We start from the raw sequence: 13,452 nt of genomic DNA on the forward strand, positions 1-13,452 counted from the left end.
GCAAAATTTTTCGTTAGTTTGTCAATCTTCGTTAGTGTTGTGCTGTTGCTGGTAGTAGTTATGGATGAAGAAATTTTTTTACCATTTGCTATAGGAAATTTATATCATTTGCAACCTCTGTAATGGCTTCGGTTTTAGAAAACATGAAGCTTAGGTGGATGCAGGGGTATCGGAAGTGTTTCTGAACTGTGGGTGCTCGTCTTTAGTTTTATATCGGAAATTATAATTTCTGAATCAATTCTGGGAGTGCTCGGATCCATGTTACAAATTACTGTGCATTCTTGAGCACCCACGGCTCCGACGCCACTGTGTGGATGATTGTATTAGATGAAATAATTTGCGGAAGAAGCTAATTATTTTGATGCATTACATCTAGCTGAGAACACTTAATGAATATGTCAGTTTATGAAGAAGTTGAGGAATACAACGCACAGAGTGAAAGTTTAGCGCTTAAATTGTCCGTGTTTCATCACATTGCTTATTGCGGCTCGTATGTCACGGTAAAATCACAGAGATTCGGGTTTTATCAAGGTGTGTTGGTGGAAGTCCAAAAAATGCTCGCAAACGTTTTCATTTCGGATTTTTACCAAGTCAAAGTCCGTTTTAAATGAATCAATTAATCACCATGAACTTATTAGTTTCTGGTGCTTTTATAAGTTTATGAATAATAATTTAATAATTATAAACAAATAATGAATTAAACGAAATAACCACCATGATGAGGTTTTGACGCTATTTAAGTAATCGATGCTCATAATTAATATACTCCTACCAGTTAAAGCCCGTTTTAAATGAATTAATTTAACATCAATAACTTTATAGTTCCCCACCCGTCTTGATTAATTAATAATTATTCAAGAGTTATAATTACTAGTGTAAATAACACTTATTAATGAATTAATAGTAATAAGTATTTAAGAGAGAGAGAGAGTAAAACTTATTTCGTTATGATGGCTCGCTGCTCGCGCTGACGCACGGGGGTGCTGAGTACGCTTCGCCCACTGATCCGTCTCTCCACGCATTGCATCATGACCCCGCACCCCTCTAGAGATGTCGTGGCACTAACTAATGGCCTTGAGTACAAGTGAACCTAAACCTGGATACGTGGCAGCATTTAGGAAAACGAACAAGTTAATTATCGTTTTTTTGTTCTTCAAAACGGTTTTTTTTACTGTTGAGAATAAATAAAATAAATAATTAATATTAATTCCTAATTAATTTAATTTTAAGCTGTTCAGTTACTATATTTATTAAGTAATTAATAAGCGTCAAGAACTAATAAGTTAACGATGGTTTATTGACTGAATAAAAACGGGCTTTGACTTGGTAATGAGTCCCAAATAAAAACGTTTGCATCATTTTACGGACTTTTACCATCTCACCTTGTCTCCGAGCTTGAACCGTGGCATATACATCGGAGTGGATGTAGCAACTGAACATTATATTGGCCCTCGAATAGAAAGAAGTTGGCCACCCATGATATAATAGATTAATTTAATCGACGAGGCCCTACGTGGTGAATTCTCGGATATTCCAACCACGTTTCATTTTTGTGAGGCCCCTTTTCTCTTGAGGTGCCCGGGTGGGCCCATGTGATAAGACGGCAGTGAGTATAAGGCCTTCCAATATACATATATGATTTCCGAAAGTACAGTATTTATCATTTCATATCTACCAACCAAATACGTATATATACCAACATTTCATATATACCAGCCCAACATATAACCCAATTCCATATTTTCCTACTTCTATTGCTCACACAATCATCATTTGAACACCCCCTCCACCTTGTCATTAAAAGTCAGCAAATGCGACCCCCCCCCCCTCGTACGATTGGTGACATATTACTTTAAGATGACCCTTTATATCCCATAGGTATAAATATGCCCATTCGTTATAACGATATTTTCAACATTATTTTATTACTGTATTGCAGGTTCACTAGGACGGAATTGGATCCGTTATAACTGATAAGCACCCAAACGCGTTCGTTTCCGTTTTATTCATAATATTCAGCTAGAGAAACTTAAATCTCTGATATTCACATAGGGAATTAAGGTCTTTGTAGCTCCTACTGACTTTAGTATGTGATGGAAGAAAAAAACATATTTTTTCTTCAGTTTATTTAAAATCATTTTTATATTTTTTATACCATTCAAATCGTATGAACTAATTCCGTTCATCAAGACGAAAACCTGGATATCCAATTGATATCTACCACTCATTTTTTAATTGCGTTATCAAATCGCAAAGTACATAGCATATAAACTTGAGCAATTGAAACTGCAGCATAGAAAGCATCAACATTAATCTTTTTTCAAATATTAGATAAGGAGGCTGACTTTGATAAAAGAAACTTTGATAAAGAACGCTTTTTATCAAAGTTGCCCATTACACTATCAAATTTTTTTGTCAAACTTATTTTATAAAATACCTTTGACAAAGAACTTTTATAGTGTAATACCGGCCTCATGCACAGGACGAAAATGTGTGATTACTATGTATAAGGTTTGATAACTATTTTAACAACCCCCCCCCCCCCGACGTCCAGACTTTTTACAAACTAATTTAAACGATCTATATTTTGAAGTACTGACGATAAATACAAAAATTGGTTTCCTTTTAGTTAGAAATTTCGCATGTTAGAAACAGAAAGGGAAAAAGCTGAGTGGCAGTAGATTTTCCTTTCATGATCAAATACATCCTTCGCCTCCCCCTGTGTGTGTGTTCTCTCTCCCCCTCCTCATTTGCGTGTAGTAGAAAGATACATTATATGTGTAGGGGGAATCGCAACACAAGAGTATAAAAAGAATGGGAGGGAGAAAAAACATTGAAGATTCCCAATGATGGAAAAAGATGTAAAGAAAACAGAGCTAGAATGTATTTCTTACATTTGCGTTGGGACGAGATGTCTCGTCCCTGATCGTTAAGGGGTTGATCAACGATATTCGTAAATATTACAAATTAAGGTAAATTAATTCATTTGTAATTAACAATTACAAAATCAGGTTTATTGAGAAAATGGGACCTTTTTATAGAAAAAAAAGGGGACGACCAAAAATAAATACGAATACGGGAATATGTCTGGTAGAATTCGTGTCATATGGATAGCTTACGCTTAATCGAAATTCCAGCGGCCATTCGAGAGCAGTTTTACGAAACTAAATCTACGCGCGTTACAATAAAGGTCTGGACACACATATCCGCACCGTGCCCGACACGTGCATCGGCCGAGTGTAGGTCACCACACGGTCAAAGAATAATTCTTTGCTAAGTAATGCAGCCGTTCACACATATCCGCACCGTAGCCGAGCACCGTCACCGCACCGCGTCCGCACCGTCACCAACTAGTTTATTTTATATTTTTACGGTGACGGTGCGGTCTCGGGAGAGAGAGAGAGAGCGCAGATTTTTTTTATAAAAGAGGAGAGAGCTCATTTATTTTATGTCGCTTCTCAATTTTCATCAATTGCTGAATTATTAATTCCATTTATTTCTTGATTTTAATCAATTTCTGCATTATTTCTTTTATTAATTCTGAATTTTCAATAGTTCTGGAATTATTTCTTTCAATTATTTTTAATCCATCGATTCTAAAGTTTTCCTTAATTTCGGAAACGGTTTCTCATATTAGTTTAAAATTACCTCCATTAATTTTTGTGTTAATTCACATTTGTGTAGTTATTATTTTTTTTTGTACGGGGGTATTTCTTAGCGTTCGTGTATATTCAGAGTATACCGATTCCCTCTTCCCACAAAATATATGAAATCTTGTTAAAGAGAGGGGGTGTCCTAAACATTTTTCGTGCCCCGAAATTGTTTGGACGCACCTGGCCCCGCTTCTGTGGTACTAGCGTAATATGTAGAAAACATATGGATAAACATTTTCACAACTTTGATGGGAAAACAAAGTTTAAAATTATGTTTCACATAGCATATAACGAAATTTTGCCGGGGAGATTTTTGTTAAAATAATAATGTAAACTTGGAAAATTAACTGGGTTTAATTTCCGATGCTCTATAAATGAATCATTTTTTTTGGTTAATATTAACCAAATAAATTATATATATAAATAGAAAACGGTTCGAAAATTTTTGGGTTTTTTCTTATGGGAAAATATATGAGACATTTTAAATTTGGTACTCACATCAGATGCAACATGTTAAGCCATAAATGCTTAACCAATGCCCTGTGCTCCAAATGCGGCCCTCGGAAGCATTTGATGAGGCCCGTGACAACAAAAAACAAAACAAGGCTCTCGAGTGGTCTCAAGCACATTTCAAAATCACTTGAGCGACTAACGGCACACCTCCAGTTCACTTAAGTGGATCGTGATACATTTGCAGATTATCCTATTTGAGTGGTTAGTGGCACATTTCCAGATCTCTCGAGTGGCCCGCGGCACGCTTGCAGATCACTTAAGCGGCACGTGCCACTTCTTTTTAGATAATTTTGGAGGATCGAGACTCATTCATTTCTGGATAACTTAAGAAGCCCGCGAAATATTTCAAAACAATGAAGTGGTCCACACCTTCCAAAAAGTCGTGCACCTTTGTGCTAAATATCTGACAAAGGTGTTTCAGCGACTGGGACTTCGGCAATGAGTGCTTTAAATTACTATCGAATACTGGTGAGGCTTTATCATTGAATCAAGCCCCGGCAAACTAAACACCCCAATTGTTATTGATTTTAATATCATTTGCCATCTGCAGAGGAGCCAATTTTCAGTTTAGAAGATTCCGCGAACACACACACACACACACAGAGTAAAAGATATGCTCGCTCTTTCGTACAATATGCTCCTACTGAGCTGAGATACACTTCTCCGAGGTGTTATCGGAATTTGACGCCACCTGTCCCTACAGATGATTATATTTATGATGGCCGTTGACTCTGAATAAAAAAAAAACGAGTGTGTAGGTGAGGAAGAGAGTAGCGCTCTCTCCCACAGATTGTTTTAATTTCTATATGACTTTCTTTTTTTCTCTCTCCATTTTTATCACTCCGTAAATAATCTCCTCTCTCAAAACTATAAACAAGAATGCATATAGTCAAACTCTAGCAAATGGCCGTCTTTTTATTTTCAGCTGCATTTAAAGATCCTATCCTTTTTTACGGGTTTGTCACATACAAAAAATCTATCGGAGATCAATCCAAAATAAAAACAAAATTAAAATTTCTATAAAAAACACATGCACACACACATATACAGACAGATAAAAAATTTGTATACATGTATAGATTATTTACAGAAATGTTTAGAACAATTAATTATTGTTAATTTACGCTAGGGTTATTATATCCAAATCACTCTTGTTAATTAATTTACTGAACATTTCGATTACACCGAACCGGCTGCGTTAAAGACTTGAAGCAATCGACACAGCTTCGTAGTCAGCATACGGCAGCGACACGGGCAACACACGGAAAGGTGTGGTCTGAAGAGGAACGAGCCGAGCCACGGACAACTGACGCCCGAGCTACGGTCCTGGCACGGTGCGGATATGTGTGTCCAGACCTTAACTGTGAAAATTCTTTTTTGAAAATTATTTCTAACTGCGGTGCATTCCGGTCACAAACGTATGTAAGCAACGACATTCGTAGAACAATTAAACATATGTCGTATCCATTCGATGACGCAAACATCCTTTGCGCACGTTTGTCCATTATCGCAATACAATTCGCGTATCCAACTCAATAGCGAGCGAAATATTAGGAAGAGGATAAAATGTTAATCTTATTGGGGATTGTTGCCTAATCCCGAAAATAGAAGCTTTTATACTGTGGCGTTAAATTTTCATCGCCGCACCTACGACTAAATAAGCACAATGGCAATCCAACGTCCATCGAAATAATAATTCAAAAGTAGTCGCAAGATACGAACTGATCGAAACTGAAATTTCAGAACCATATGACAGCCATTCATGCAAATGCAAACACCAAGGCTACAACAGGTAAATTGCTCAGTATAAAAAGCATATATCACGAAAGAAAAAAAAAACAACTAATAATTAATACTATATAATTTCACTGCCCATAAAAAAGATTATGGTTGTCTTATTCTAAGTATGGATGGAACTGCAATGATTTAGTATTTGAAGCATTGTATGCCTGTTGCTGTCAGTGGCGAGACGAATAAGGGAAAAAATATGACAGAAAATGGGGAATATGCGGTTTTTCTACGGCATTTATTTTTCGAATGCGTAACCCCAGCAGTTCTAGTTTCTTTGCAAACATTCATCGAAAAAAATTACGAAGAAACTAATCAAGGGCGATGGTGTCACGTCGGGAGAGATAGATAAACCCCCCCGAAGTGAGCTTTTCTTTCTTTTATTACTCTTTCATTTCTCTTTTACATGAATCGTATGAAATCGTGTTTTTTTTTTTTTAATTTGCACGAGGTGAAGAATTTCCTGTTCAGCAAAAACACACATCTATATCTGTCCTGTAGGGTGTCACGTATGACCAAGTAGCGTCGTAATAAGAGTTTGAGAATCTAAAAAATTTATCGATTGAATTGGCGAAAAATACAATGTGAACATGAGGGGGAAACAACGAGCATAACTCTTTATGAAAAAACAGGGACAAGTTGAGACGAGGCTATAAATTAAAAAGGAGTCTTTTACAATGCTTCGCTGTGCGAAAAGGTTTTGTACATGTGTATTTGTATGTGATGATCCGTGTATTGAGAGGGGTCAGATAGGCGCGTACCTCTGCAGTACATAAACCGTTATATATAATCTCCCCCCCCCCATCCCCAAGTCGATTTTTTTTTTTTTTTTTTTTTAGGAATAACTTCAAAGTGAGCAGAAGAAAACCCTTGGCTTATCAGAGTTAGCTTAGTAAGATGCTTTGCGTGATTATATATATTTTTAGAAACTTTCATTTCATTTCAGGACAACCTTTACCTGCATCTACGCTATATATTATGCACTTCCTGAGATCTAATGTAAAATTACAGTGAAAATCCCCTTTAACGATAATCGCCTGTATAACAATCTGGTCCCGATGCGCTTTCCATAACACGTTAATTTCAGTATATTCCTTCTATAACGGTAGCTTTTTTATTAAGATAAGTCTCGGTATCGTTTGTATTAGTGTGCCAAGGTATACAGGAAACAGGCGTTCAAACATTACCCTGCACCAATTTTGAAAGTAAAAATGCAGTGTCATCAAATAAATCTAAATTTTTATATTGTCTTCCCCTGTCATGTAACTTCCGGTTAGAAAGTTGTTGCCCTGTATTTCCCGAGGCCAACAGAAATAATTCCATGTTTCTAAGTACAATATTCGCTAAGATATTTGAATTCAAAAATCGAGGAGTTGGGAAAAAGATAGCATAAATGAAGGAAGGAGCGTTGTACGTTAGTTTTTGCTGTTTTTTAATAACTTTTTTCAGATTTTATAGTTCTCTGCAAATGTTGCCCTTATAAGAAACATTGGATTTTTTTTGTTGGCCTCAAAGTCCAAATTCAATAGGGTTACGATTTAATTTCTCGTGTATTATCAATGTATTGGAAAGTTTCTTTCTTATTTTGAACGCAAGAGCTCGGATAAAATTTTCAGAGATTTGCATGAATGAATCAATAATCTCTCGATGATAATCTTTTCCTCGGGATATTTTTTTCCCCCAAAAACACAGAGAGCATTTTCAGATAAATGGGTCACGGACAAACTGGTAGAAAGTAAGGAAAAAGGTGGTATGCATAGCATTCGGGACGCGTTTTTTGAATGCGTAGGTGAAGAATCAACACAATTTTTACTTCTTCGTTTGTGAATACGCAACAACTTTAAAAAAAAAAAAGAGGAAAAAAAAACCCATAAATAAAACGAGGGCAACTGCCCCATCATCCAACCTGCTTAGCGAGAGTACTACAAATATGGCGTCTGATAATTATTCCTGATAATTTCTATAAAAAGCAATTTTCTTTTTCTCTCTCATTTTTGAAACCACTTCCGCAGAATGTGTGCCTCTCTCTCAAAAACTTTATTTTTAATATAGAAATTTCCGACCATATTTCAACTGAGAGACCGAGACATTTATAGGTGGTGGGTGGCAGGAAGAGTGACATCTTTTTATAAAAATATATTTGACGAGCTATAAGAACCGGTGCCCGGGTACAAAAATGGGCAAGAAAACATGTTACGAACTTGTATAACGACAAAAATGAAAGAAAAACATTTTGCAACTTGCATAATTACAAAAATAAATAAGGGAACATGTTTCGAACTTGCACAATTGCCAAAATGGTAGAGGAATGCGGATTTGTATAATTACAAAAATGCGGGAGATAAATCTGGATGATCGATATAGATTATATCCTGTAATCTAAATAATAAGGATTTTGGCCAAATGCGCCTAGCTATAATACCCGGCGCTGCCTGGGTTTTCTTTAATGAGGCTTTTTGGATCACGTGATATCTCCCTCTTTCCTTGAGGGACATGCAGACTGTGTTCACCAATATGGCGACTTCCTGCGCGACTCATGAAATAAATCTAGATTAAAGAAACATAGAAATGAATTTTTTTTTTTTTCCTTTTTCAAAGGGGCTCCAAGTATTTCGAACCCCCCCCTGAACTTCAAGTTATCCATCTGCCTGTTCCAGCTTCCAAAAATGCTTAGTTGAAGCTGTGGAATTTTTTCGATGTACTTTTTACGGGCCCATAATTAATTTTAAAATATCCTAACCCACATGTGAATTTATGCAGTTGAATATCAAAAGACAATACGGAGATATTAATATTCATGGTTGAGAAGATGTAAATATAAAACTTGAAATCAATGTTATTGCATGAATATCCAACTCAAAAGAACGTCCGGCTAATTACTTCCTATTTAATCTCCTGGGCTTCGTATAAGCGAACTCAATATTTCAAAAATCTAGAATTCAATAAAATTTTTGAAATTATTGATGTGGCGGAAAACACCACCAAATTTCCGCATTTCTACAGCAAAATCGGCACTATTAACACTGATTCCTATGAGGGTCAATCACCCTTTTCCTGAACCTGAAAGCGATGCTGATGATGATTATGACGTCTATTCAAAAATCCTCCTTACTGATAGTATTGAAAAAGTGGCAAACCATTACAAAGGCATAAACTATTATACATATATTATATACATATACATATATTAACAGGATTAGAAAAGTGACAAACCATTGTAAAGGCATATACACGTCTGAAACGCATTGCTAGGGAACCACGGTAACCCAAGTAAACGTTCGGAAAGTGATTGTTGAGGCCCAGAAACCATTGTTGCCCGACAGTTTTTCGCCCATTTCGGGCATTTGCCCTGCTCTGACGAACTTTTAAAGTAGCCTATCGTTCAAGTCGGGTCCCATTTGGTATATATGCAAAATTTGGTGACGATCGATCTAAAATTGTAGATTTGTATAGAGAACATACACACACACACACAGAAAATCAATTTTATATATATAGATTTAAAATGTATACGGCAGGACTACAAAGTAAATAAATATAAAAACTTTCCTCTCTCAACAACAAGCGCAGCCATTCCTCACCACGTTCGAAAACCAAGTAAGTCTCCTTGACGACCTTCTTCCTGTGGTCGGCTTTGACCGATTCCACACAGGTAATCCCCGCCATCGATAGCGAGAGAACTACTTGCAGGCCAACCTGACCCGTCTACCCGAGCGGATGGTCATGAAAGGTTGATCCTTGTCACTGGGAGTCTGTTGACTTTTTGAAGTTGTTGCCTGCTGATGCTCGGAAGTTGTTGTTGTTGCTTGATGATGCTTTGGGACATTTCCAGATTACTTAAGCGATCCGCGGCACAATTACGGATCACTTCAATGATGCGGGGCACAGTCCGAGAGTAATTAAGCTGCCCAAACACATTTCTAGATCACTTGAAGGATCCACGAAACATTTAGAGATCACTAAAGTGGCTCTCTAGGTGATTTATCAATTGTGGTGCCCACAAACCACAGTTCAGGATGCCATTAAGAATATTTCATATTTTTATAAAGGGTGGTTGATGACGTAAGCATCATCCAAATCCTCTCCCCCCCCCCCCTTGTCATCAAAAGTCAACAAATCAGAAACCCCCCTCCGCCAATCGATGCTGACGTAATACTTGAATGACCACATGAAATCGATGACTTCAGTCCCTGTAAGCACTATCTGGCCACTTCTTCGCAGACTACGCAGTCACTGCGGTCGAAATCAAGGTGTAAGCCCCTGCTTATGATGCCGTCGTTTACTGGGACGTTTTCTGGTTGTTGTAGAAAACATGACTAGTGATACCGATTTGCCCCATAGACAGAGCTCGATTAAAATGCCATCGATCAACAGCATCGTTAGCGCACCTGCTGCACGCAAATACTTCAGAAAACGGACGTTATCAAAAAAGAAAATTATAGTACTGCATACTTTACTTTCTTATGTTACTACTAAAGTTCTTGTATAATCAGCGAAAGATCCAGTCTCTATAATTGCACAAGCGGTAGCCATCCCAATCACTGATTTCTAATCTAAACCCCCCCCCCCCCCCCCACTATTTCCACGTCAACCCTTCATCAGGTAGAAGGCACACAGGTAAAGCGAAAAGATTCCTTCCTCCTGATGTTTCAAACTTTTATTAAGAAAGATGACATGTCGCTTCAAAGAGCAACGTTCTCTGTCTGTTATCGTTTATGTCGCTCATTAACTGTGTCGTATCAACTTGTATGTCGACTTCTCTGCCTACCAAAAAGACCGTCCGCGCGATCATAACACATTCATGAGCATAACGCACGCACATATCGAGTGGAAATTTTCCCTCGTGAGAGGAATACGTGATTTCCAGCCCCATCCCTTTTTTAAATGGAAAATGCCTATTGGCAAAACCTTCGTCGAGAAACGACGACTTCACTAATAGTACCTCAGTTAAATATCTATGGACACAAAATTGGCAATTCTTTGCACATTAAGAAAGATCATATCTCAAGCAAAATGAAATGGAGTCTTACGGGCATCACGGCAAATGATGCCATCCAAAGCACACCATGTACGTTTGAGAGAGAGAGAGAAAAAAAACAAAGACTAATGATGAATTCATACCCGAGTTATTCATCAACAGACGCTGATTGGTCAACTAGAGGAAAATACTGTATGATAATATTAATGAAATGTGTATTTATGAGCAGACTCGTGAGTGTGAGTGGTTTCTTTATGAAAATGAAATCATGGAATTCGAAAGACGATCATCGACAGCAGAATCAGGTGCGACAAACGCTTCCAAAGACGAAAGGGGCCGTTCTATTATTACGTCAGCAAATTTTTAGCCATTTTTGAACCCTTGCCCCCTTGTCAGAAAACTTTCGTCAGCACTGCCCCCCTACCTCCTAACGCATATTGGTAGGACCAGAAACGTACGCGGGAGGGGGGCATAGGGGGCACGTACGCCCCCCAGATGAAAAAAATTTCAAGGCAAAAATATTTTAAAAAAATAAAATTTCGATAGAAAATACCTTTATTTGTTATAATCAATTTCTGTTAATTCCAATGCTGTTTGAAGGATAAGAACTCAACATTTCTCTTTAAGGAATTCATTGCGACCCACCCCTTAAGCCATATACGGTAAATCCTTGATCTGCAGGCCAAATGTGGCCATGAAGGTTATCTGATGTGGCTTGCTCCCTCAAACCTAATTTTGTAAAAATGAATTAAGCGGCACATTTACAAATCACGTAAATGAACCGTGGCACAATTCCAGAGCATTTAAGTGGCCCGTGGCACATTTTCAGATCACTGAAGTAGGCCTCAAAGATCACTTTCACAATCGAAGATCACTTAAATAACCCGCGACACAGTTCCAGAACAATTAAACGATCCGTGGCACATTTAGAGATCCCTTAAGTGACATATGGCACAGTTTTAAAGCACTTAAGCGGCCCCGCAGTGCGGTTCTACATCACTCAAGTTACCCGCGGAACATTCCCAGATTACTCAAGTGATCCGTTTCATAATTACGGATAACTTTAGTGATACGTGGCACAATTCCAGAGCACTTGAGCGGCCCGGACACATTTCCAGAGCACTTAAGCGGCCCGGACACATTTCCAGAGCACTTGAAGGATCATTTGAACAATTGGAGATCACTAAAGTGGCTCCGTAGGGCACTTATCAATGGGGGGAAAGTTACTTCAAGTGCCCACAAACTATCGAAAGGTTTCTCTCATTTTCGGCGCACCGGATAAGATGCCATTAAGAATATTTCATATTTTCATAAAAGGTGGTTGATGACGTAAGCATCATCCAAACTTCCACTCCCCCATAAAAAAAAGTCAGCAAATAGTTAACCCTCTCCCCCCCCCCCAATCGATACTGACGTAATACTTGAATGACCCCAAACCAAAAGTAAAACGAGCTGAAAGCACTGGAAAGAAGATAGCAGCTTCATGTGTATTTACTTATACTACTATTATTTTCATTCAGTAACAGCAGCGGCATAGCAAAAAGGAAACGGCTAAAATACTCTAGAAACTCAGCTGACAGTAACGGATTACTTCTGAACTGATATGCACCTCATAAACATTCCTCGGAAGATTTATAACGAATCAGTGCATGTAGGAACGTGTTGTGTGTGTGTGTAAATGACCCTAAAGTATTTTAATAATAATAATAATAATAACGTGATCCTCACGTATTCCCAAGGGATCAGCATGATCCCCGTCCAGGGAATTTGTTAGTGTAAGTAAACATCTATGCCCGAACCGGGATTCGAACCCAGACCTGCACAGAGAGAAGCTAGTTCCCTAACCACTCGATTGCCGCCTGGCAGTCGAGTGGTTAAAGGCATCGATTTATGCTGCCTTTGTGTGTGTTTCGAAACAGAGAAGTGCTGACATCTGTCTTTCATAATGGATGCGAAAGATGCTTGAATTTCCTTGTTTATGATACGAGCATAATTTTTAGACTGATTTTGTTTTCACCCTGTGAACTCCATACGTGGATAGTGCGTTGTTTAATGAAAGTATTTAATTTTTTTAAAGTTTTATTCACAGTTTTCTCTGCGATTCACCCAGTCAAGTACGCTCTTAGTTTGAAATTTGTGCATAAAACTAAATATTTGCAATTTTTGTAATTATTTTTCTCCTTCACCCCTGATTCAGTGCCCATAGGCAACTTAGAGGCATTCTTTGGTGGTTTAATCTAGAGCCCCATAGAATATGGGTATAAAGATGCCTTCAGTTCGATCCTCACAAGTAGTCGATGGGAGAAAATGTCTTAAAATATTTTCAAGAGATTTTGAAAAAAAAAATCTTAAGATTCTTTTTCGAAAATATGAAAGGAAAATTCCAAAAATATAAAATGTTCCAAAAAAAAAAAATCAGGAGATATCAAAGACTTTGCAAGTAGAAAAAGGGGGAGGGGTGAAGACTTTCAAAATGTCTGTGCTTAGATATAAGTAAATATGTAAGTGAATATGTAAATA

At 37.7% G+C, this 13,452-nt stretch overlaps 1 protein-coding gene and 1 long non-coding RNA gene across 3 annotated transcripts in view; one reads left to right on the forward strand and one right to left on the reverse strand.

The window, feature by feature from the left end:
• Window positions 1–13,452, reverse strand: part of LOC149064506 (protein numb-like) — a 253,792-nt gene that overhangs the window by 166,089 nt on the left and 74,251 nt on the right. The window lies entirely within an intron of this gene.
• LOC149064508 (uncharacterized) overlaps window positions 1–13,452 on the forward strand; it is a 98,152-nt gene that overhangs the window by 5,296 nt on the left and 79,404 nt on the right. The window lies entirely within an intron of this gene.

Source organism: Pholcus phalangioides, unplaced genomic scaffold, assembly GCF_987345545.1.
Source record: "Pholcus phalangioides strain wild (caught in Gottingen) unplaced genomic scaffold, Ppha-v1.0 ptg000042l_1, whole genome shotgun sequence".
Lineage (NCBI taxonomy): Eukaryota > Metazoa > Arthropoda > Arachnida > Araneae > Pholcidae > Pholcus > Pholcus phalangioides.